This window comes from Marasmius oreades, chromosome 11 (assembly GCF_018924745.1).
Source record: "Marasmius oreades isolate 03SP1 chromosome 11, whole genome shotgun sequence".
Lineage (NCBI taxonomy): Eukaryota > Fungi > Basidiomycota > Agaricomycetes > Agaricales > Marasmiaceae > Marasmius > Marasmius oreades.
In genome coordinates this window covers 637,665-647,107 of record NC_057333.1, presented here as the reverse complement: position 1 = coordinate 647,107, position 9,443 = coordinate 637,665, and positions in this window count along the sequence as shown.

Here is a 9,443-nt window from a genome sequence, read left to right as displayed (position 1 = left end):
AGGAGAATGAAGAAGGGATGTAGTCAATAGGTACGTACGTAGTTTGCTGGCAATCAAGGCAGTGCACTCCTGGCAAAGTTCCTTTGTCCCTGTAACTTGCTTCTCTATAACAAGGGTAGAATTAGGACGTATGCTTGTGTGAGGGAACATCGAACATACTACCGTCTCTGGATACTGCCCACATCTCTAGAAGCCCAAGAACATCCCATGGTTCCTTGTCGAGTAAGTTCCGCATGAACTTGTCAGTGTCCTGGCCAGCCATACCCCACCCAGGAATTCCGATGCAGTCCTTATGGCCACGGGATATGAAAAAAAAGCCCACTGCACCAGTGCGTAGGTGGAGGTTGTTGAACTGAGATGGTAACAGAGGAGTTTGAAGTCAGCTTCATGTCTCACCAGTGGATCATAAGGGTACGCACCTCCTTGATGAGTTTTTCATGGGTGGCCTTGATGTCTTGTGCAGCAGATAGATTCGAAACTCGAGCACCACAGGCCTTGAGCGCTCGATGCTTGACGACCTCTTGCCTGAGCTGCTCCATCTTCTCCTTGTCCTCTGCGACAGCTAGTAGCTTTGTATCTGCAGCAAGAAGGGCGTGTAGCTCCTTCGGTCGTGCCTTCTCACCGCACTCAAGGTCTGTCAACTCAATGCGTAAGTGGCATCAAACAGGAGGAGTAGAGTGAAGCTCACCTCCATTAACTTCCTTACTCTTGTGATGCAGTAGCACGTTGTAGTCAGACGGCGACTTCTTTTCCCTCATGTGAGATGAGGCGTCAACAATCCTCAATAGCCGCTTGCTATTGAGGTGGTAATTGTTCGCGATGGCGGCCAACTTTTCCTCGAACTCCTTCCGAGCCTGTAATACCTCTGCCAATGCTTTCCTCCTGGATTCGTGAGCCACCTGTGCTGCTACGGCCCGCGACGCTCTCTCAGCCTCCGTTAGTTGGCGCTGTTGTCGCTCCCGAGGCTGCTGGGATGGAACATGGGGGTTTTGTTGCGCATGTGAAAGAACGTGAAGTGGGCCGGAAATGGGGGTTTCGACCGTGGTAGCGAGCTGGTCAATTTCGTATAAAAGTTCATTTGTTGCCCCTTTGGATACCGTATTCTCTGCTGAACTAAGAGCGGTCGAGAGCGGCTGAAGTTGATTAGCAGGGGGGCCGTCAAGGTGACAGGGGGAACGCTGGGTCTCTGGAATGGGAAGATTGGGCAACAATGATTCAGAGGGTGACAGGTCGTTAGAATCGGGGGAATTGGTCTGCTGTAATCCAGGCATTTCGCACATCAGACGGTCCAACTCGTTGAGCTGTTCAGCTGAGAGTTCCGTCGAGCCAGTTGAAGGGCAGTTGAAGTCGAAGACTTGCTTGTCGTAGGCGTTCAAGTCAGACAAAATGTCGAGATTTTCCTTGTTTGACACGGAGGGGGCACAGTGTGCAAGAGTGACCAGATTGTATTCAAGGGGTTCGAAGTAAGACGGAAATTGCGATAAGTCAGAGAGAGGATCATCTCCTGCGTGTAGAAGAGCAGTGAGACTCATTCTGGCAGTAAGTGGAAGGCAGAAATTTAGGTACTCACTTTTTCTTCAACTCAACCAACTGGCATCGTTACGCGTGAATATGTATCTTGTTGACGTGTCTAGTAGACCAAACAACCTGGAGAACTTCTAAAAGGAGAGAATAAAAGTCCTTGCCAGAGAGATGTGGGTGAATGTGTGGGTGAACGCCGGAAGAAAACCTGTGGGAGATGTTACGGTCACACTAAGCGCCCTATACATTGCTCCCTTCCATCAACAACGAATTGTTCCACCATGCGGTTTTCAGTCCGAATTCGCCGCCAATCCTCGCCAATCGTGCCAATCTCATTGTCAACTAGAAATTAAGCATAGTGCACGTGAACTCGTGCACTACGTTGAATCAACAACACCATTTAGCTCTGCCTTTAATCTCTTATCTCATCAACTTTTATCGACATGAAAGGTGCGTATTTCCCCCCTCAGTTCTACATAAAATGCTCCTGAATTTTCTGTAGGGAGAGGTGGAAGTAAGGAGCACAATGGCAAAGGGAAGAACTCGGAGCATGGAATCAGGGAGCTGACAGGTGTGGATGTAGACGGTGTCCAAGGTATGTACCCATATCCATCTTAAATGGAGAAGGTGATTTATTCCTTCTACGATAGCTCTGCAGTTAATCAATCGCAAGAAGGTAACGAATATCATTACCAGTGAGTTCTTTGTTGTAGATGTGAAACCTCGCCTTATTTTCTTAACGTCAGCCCTCAAAATTACGGTTGTCAACAAGTGTCACCCTCTTGAACAGGCTTCAAAAGTCCAGACTCTTGATCAGATGGACGTTGCAGGTGAGTCGTCTGAGCTTCTTTTGTTCTCGTTTGCATTCGCAGCTAAATAGAATGCCCATACTCAGGAGTCAACACAGACTTGGAACACGTTCTTTGTATGTACTTTTCAGAGTTTTCACCCAACCAACTGCATTCACCTTGGCAACAGTGCAGGCAGCAGGGAATTCTGCCTCAGCTAGCAACGGCGAAAAGTCAGCGATGCTGGCTTTCTACGTCACCGATTCCGAAGACGAGGATTTGCCGAGGGCTCTACAAGAAAGCAAGCAACGTACTGATTCTGATGTCAAATGGGAGGACGCCATGGGTGCGTCCTCATCACGTATGCAGGTGCGTTCCTTACCTTTTGAAACTTTCGCAGCGCAATTACCAATGGGCAGAGAACTTGGTCCCCTGCGCCCAAAGCACTTACCGGTCAACGCCTCCCAGCCACTCCAACCCCTTCCAGTGCCAACCTCCCCCCTCCATACCGTACAGCGATTCCCTCTGCAATTTCCACCGAAACTCCTCATCCAGCCCGGAAGTGGAGTGCGTACTTAGTGTACAAAGGATCTGTGCCCGGGGTCTTCACAGAATGGCAAGTATCTTCACTAAGTACCTTCACTAAGTTACTGATTCATCGGTCTCAACAGGTCTGCAGTCTCTCGAATCGTTCACACCAGTCCTACACCAATTTATAAAGGGTTTTCCAACGTATCTACAGCGAACAAGGTCTACCGAGAACTCCTCCAAGCCGGTGTAATTGGAGCTCTGAATTCCCTAGTACGAGAAGGCGGCGATCAGTTCTTTCTGGTTACTCTTGGGTGTGCTCCTGGGGTTTATACATCTGCGTGAGTATTTCAATAGTTTATTTTGTGCTGCTTGCCAAATTGCTAAGAAAATGCAGATTAACTGCCATATCCAGTGGCCTCGGCTGGGGCTTGGGGACCCTCTTCGTATTGGAGAGCGAAACTCTCGCAAATTCAGCGTTTGTTGCAGAGTACATGGCAGGTCGAGTGGAGTTGGGGCGGTCTGTAGTTGAACTCGAAGGGTAGATAAGGACGAACGCCTTTCCCCGCACAGTAGAACTTTTCATTCAATTTGTAGCCTTGTATAGCAGATCAATTAGAGAGAGAAATATCGCGACTCCAAACTTGCCTATGAAATAAGAACATGAACCTGCAAAATGTAGAGCCATCCAGCCGGCGAAGCAGATCAGTGAACGCTCGATTCGTTGACTTCAAAAATGCCTTGTACTTTTGCGCGATATTTCAGAAATGAGGCTGACGAGTCGTTGAAGAGCAAAGAAAAAAAAGATACGCATACTTATTAACCAGCACATGACGTTCTTCAGTATTGTTTGTATGCGAGGGCAGTATGAGTGTGTGCACCGCAGCCGATTTCTGCAACACCAAGTTGATGAGTTTTTGTTTCATGTTCATCGACTTCAGAGTTGTGATTCGAGATTATGCATTTCATGGTCCCATTCTAGTAAGTGTCGCCAATAAGTCAACAGATGGCTTCAATTCAGATTCCAGGTATCCTGACAAGCATTTCTAGATATACATGAGTGAGTTTTCGTTTGGATTGTGAAAGTCGAGCTTGAATGCTGAGCATTCGGACATTTGGACCGCACTGAAACGTCGTTACATGCACTTGGTTCGTATCATGGTCAAGAAATCGAGCACATGGAGGGCGATTCTTTATGTATCAAGGGAATGCGTAGCGTACAAGTGGTGTCTGATCTACGTAGAGCATACGAAGTCCTTCCTCAATTCTTCCAATGTAGAGAACATGTTTACTACCCATTGCCAGCGGCATGCCTTACGGGCCTTAATCTCTGCCATCTCCCCTGGTGAATTGGCCATAATCTCCACCTCCGTTCGACCACCGGCATCTAACCATCGCCAAATACCCCCTGCTGTGTATTGCGTGATGGAATAACGAGTTTCGCCTGACTGCACTGGTGTGTTGGAATGTCGAAGAAGCGCTGAAGGTAGGAGAATAGTGCAGCCTGGTGGAAATTCAAGGAGAATTTTGAGATCCCAAAGAACCAGGTGGCCGCCACGCTCGTAGTTGTATGAACCAGCAGATGTCACGGCGCACATCGAGTGGGCGGTGTTCTTGGAGTCTGTGTGGTCAAGTGTGCTTGTCTGCGGTCCGAAGTTGACGGTAATGCAGGCAAAAACGCTGCGGGGAAAGTTAAAGCGTAGGGTGGGTTCAAGTTCGAGCAGCACTTTGTTTCTTTCAAAGTAATAGCGGTAGTTTTTGGGAGACCAGGCAGCGAAGGCAGCTGGGGGGCAGTCAAATTCGTATCTTAAGAGGGGCGATGGTACTCACCGCTCTGGGACGTGGCGATTATTTCAAAGCTGCTGTCAGAAAGCAGCTTTTCCATCATTTCTCGTCGAGCAGCCAGGTGCCTTGGACGCGGTTGTCCCTTTCCAAACGATATGCCGAATGCAGCAGCAGGCCAACCAATTCCACGGGTGTGGTTGGTTTCCTTTAGACTAAACTTCGTTTCCCGACGTGCGCTCTCGATTAGCATCGCTGCGCGATCTATTTGCTCCTGGTAATGCAGGTTGTTGATTTTCTTGACAGCTACAGCAAGCACCCTCCCGTTCTTTTCGACGATGGGTTTTGCGACGCTGATGAAAACTTAGCCACGATAAGTGTGAACAAAAAAAACACCCACGTTCCATCCCATTTCACCACTTCAAAGCCCTGGCTTTTGAACCACTCTAAAGAACGCTCTACAGTTCGTCCGGGTGGCTTTTGGTCAATTCCAACATATGCGCCGTGAGCTGCAGGTAGGTTTTCTGCGACGAGAGTTGGCACTTCCTTCGGACTGGCGCGGTCCAGACCGCTCCGCGTATTGTACTCAGTAAGATGGCCGGTCTTCTCGTATTTGCTGGACCTCTTCTTCCTGCGCTTTCGATTGGCATAGGACTGCTGGTGCTCCTGCTCCACCGAAGGATGCTTCTTCCCGCTGACGCACTCGTTGCTTTCTTCCGCACCTTTCTTCTCCAGCACCTCATCTGCCTCGTACTCCTTGTTGTCCTGCTCCTCATCCCGCCCTTCTTCCTGGGCCAACATCGCCTTCCTCATGAGCTCACCAACATCCAAGTCTGCAGCTATATCTACAGGTTCAGCGTCGAAGATTGAGATCGATGGCTGCAGTTGCTTGAACGATTTGCCGTTTCGAAGCTGCAGCAGAAATGTTGAGTAAATAGAAGAAAATGGAGAGGGTAGGTCACCTTTCTTGTGTCCATCCTTGGAATTCGCCTGACAAGGCAAATTGTTAGCGCCGAGTCAATAGAAGGTAAGGGGGAGAGGAGAGCGCTACATGGTAAAGGCAGCCGCTATATTTCTCTAGATCCATAATTTGAATCAGGTAGAAAAAGCGACTGAAAGAATAAATGAAAGAAAAATGAGGGAAGGCTCACCGTAATTGGTGGTGGTGGTGGTGGTCGGTACTTGTGCTCGGTTGGGTGTGACAGACGCGTTATGTGTACTTCACGTGAAAAGGATTCAACACTCACAAGCAAATTCAAATGAAGAGAAGACGTCCATTGACAGCAACCAACGCTTCCAAGAAATTCCGCCACGGTGGGGGAAAGACGTTGATAACGGATGAAGGCGGATAATCAAGACTTTACCGGCGACCTGAAATCCAGAAACTGAAGACCACCGCCGCCGCTGAAAAAGCCCTGGATCAACACAAGTCAAACTCAGCATTTGCTTCTTCCTCTCGTGATGATTTCGACGATTTCAACGCACCTGCTGACGATGGAGAGTATGTGGACGATGTGCTAACGGGAAGAACTGCCCTTCCTGTTAGTCACGAAGGTGGAGAAGTTGCAGAATTATTTCTAGGAGTACAAGGCAAACGGTACGTTGTTTTCTTCAAAATCGCATTTACTACTGACATGTGTGAGGTTACAGGACATATACGGACTATCGGAAGTGACGTGATAGAACAGAAAGAAGGACACAAGCCTTCTTACCTCAGATGGAAGCCATGACAGACCAACATATGGCATACATCGAGGAGAACGGACTTGAGTGGATGAGATCGGATGCTGGGGTTCCAGAACCAGGGATTGGTTGCATCCCTGTGAGGGCTGTTGATCTCTTTAGTAAGTTCTCGTTCCTTCTTCGACTTCCCCTACTTATTCTCAGCTCAGCCACCCACTGCTGCTATGTCAAGGTTGAAGGTCAAGACTTTGTCTCGAGCGCCATGGTCCAGCAAGGCCTATTCCCCTGCTCCCCCTCTTCAGCTACCGTTGGCATATCTACTCGCACACTCGAATTCTTCCGCATCGAGTTTCTCAGGTGCCCAAGAATGTCGATCCAGCCATTCATCAAGTCTCTTTGCGACCTTCATGGGGTGCCCTACCGGCCCTACCTGGCACAGCAATTTTCCATATCCTTCGACCTGTATCTTGACGTACTTGCCCGCGTGCGAAGGCGCATTATGGCTGCAGTGGAACATGACTCACCTCACTGGCGACTATCCAACACGTGTCCCTGCTGTCACTATCATTTGGAAGGGGAGAAGAGGATGAAATTCAGTATGATAGTGTGCATGGACGGCAACGACTCCCTCAAACGGGTGGCTCGACGAGAGAACACCATCGGCGACGACGGAAATGAAGTCAGAGGAGGGGCGTCAATTGAGCAGGACGATAGCCGGGTAGGAGGGGGGGACTACTTCTTGAGCCAGGAAGAGGTCAATAAATGGGGAAAAGGAGAATTGAAGAATATGCCAGCTGGTGGGAATGAGGCCAATCCAGGGACCACGAGTCCATGCTCTGAACGTTGGAAGAACCTGAAAGAAGAGCTGACCTCGAAGATGTGGTCAATTTACGACGAGACAGGAATCTTTGCGTGCATCTGTCGGCACGGATTCCTCCTGATACTTGTCGATATGGTCAAGAGCGGGGAACAATAAGTGTTCGTTTCTAATTTGCTCACTTGACTCAACTCTTGCGCGTTAGGGCCAAGTACGCCCTCTCTGTGGTCAACAAGCTGATTGAATCCCTTGGAGAAGACCTGGCCGTGGGGTACGACATAGGATGCGGCTTCGAAATCACACTCTCCAACAGCCCTCTCGGCCCAGAAGCCAAAGCTAAGAACTTTACTTGCCTGGTTGGGATCTTTCATGGACATGGCCACGGACGCCTTTGTCAAACAAAGAAGCTTGGAACGTACGTCGAAGGGACTGGGACTACTGATTGCGAGGGCTGCGAGAGGCTATTCTCTAGATCGAATGCCCTCACGTCATCTGTACGACATGCTAGTGCCTTCCATCGACGCCAGGCGATAGCTGCGTGGGGCGAGCATCAGGACGACTTTGACGCATATGCCGGGCTGGCGAAGAACCTCCTCGCAAAGTACCACGATGCAACGAAGACACTTGAAGCTGCACCAATGCTTGCAGAGGCAATGAAGGACCTTGGAGTGAAGTCTACCTCGGAGTTTTCAAAATGGCTTGAAGAAGAGCGATCCTATCTTTCTTCCCTCATCAAGGAACCTTTGGAGGAAACTCTTCAAATGGAGTACTACCGAAAGCTTGTCGATCTGAAAGCTGCTGAGTAAGTAACCCTGTCTGCTTCTCAAACACCACTGACCCTGTCTGTCGCTCAGAGAAAAACTATCAGTAGCCACTCGGTCGTGGATGATCTCAACACCAGCTACCGTCGAAAGTGGCCAGCGTGATAACACTCGCAAGTTCGAGACTCAACGACGACATGCCCTAGAATCGCGAGATGACCTCAAGAGTCAGATCCAAGCTCTTGAACTCAAACTCAATGTCAGCACCCGCTGAAAACCGGGGTGTGAGGAATGGAATAAGGCAAAGCAGATGGTCTTCATGTCAAGATTCCAGAGAGCTTTGGATCGCCTAGAGGGACTGGTGGTTGCTAGGCTGTTTGAGCTCACTAGGATGAATATGTCTCAAACAGGTGCGTGTCCCTATACCTCGCCTATGGCATTGGATCCTGATTTTGGATAAGGGTACAAACTACGAAAGCACATAAGTCATGCCCTCAAGTCCCGCTCGCAGGCCATACGCACAGCACTTGATGAATACAACTCTGCTGCCCAAGAACTAGTACCGCCACGCCCTGCACTCGACTGGGACGAGGTCGTCGAATACACCTTTCTCGCTGATTTTGATCTACTTCGCGATACTCGACAGGACGTCCGAGAGAAGCCTTGGGCGAAGCCAGCCGCACGCGCTGCAATGGATCGGTACTTCAAGATCTGCCGAGCTCAAGAGGAGATCGAACGGCTAAACATTGAAATCCGACGACTCGCAACGTATATGGAGGACGAAGGCCTATATCTCACGTGCAAACTTGAGGAACACCGCCTAACGAACCCTGCTCTCGCCCATCAAATCGCTGTGTACAGAGATCGCCGCGGAAGATACAATGCAAAGCACTGGAAGGACCTCCGCAAGATCCAGCAGCTTCCTGGATTCACCGGAACGCTACTTCCCGGTTACGGTGCCCTCTCATACGTTCGCGACATGACTAGCAACACGAATAGCGACGGGAATGACGACAATGATCTGAGCAATGGGGAGCGTGAGATGGAGAAGGAGCTTGATGAACAGGGTGGGGAGGAGGATGGGGAGGACGAAGAGGAGCTGGAAAGGCGCTTTGAGGGGGTCGTTAGATTGATGCAGGAGTAGTGTACATTATGCTGGTTTACTGTGGAATACGCCCATATACATATACAACAGTAATCTTATCTCATCTGTCTGTGCCTGATATGGGATATCCCGATGGATTGATGGGAGGGCGGCAGAGGCGGGCGGGAAAATACCCAAGGGGAGAGATCACACGGTATGTCATTTACGGATATACCTACCGACAGATTGATGGGAGAACGGCAGAGGCAGGCGGGAAAATACCCGGAGGGCAGAGATAACACTGTAAGTCCACAGGAAATATTGCGAAGATATTGCGGTGCACAGTAATTGACCTTCTGGTATCCTACACAATGCGACCACCCAGGGCTCGGTTGTATTGTACAGGATACATGTTACGGGATTATCAGGTGCTACATGACTGGGAATTGCACTCATACTTACCTTCATAAATATATTCA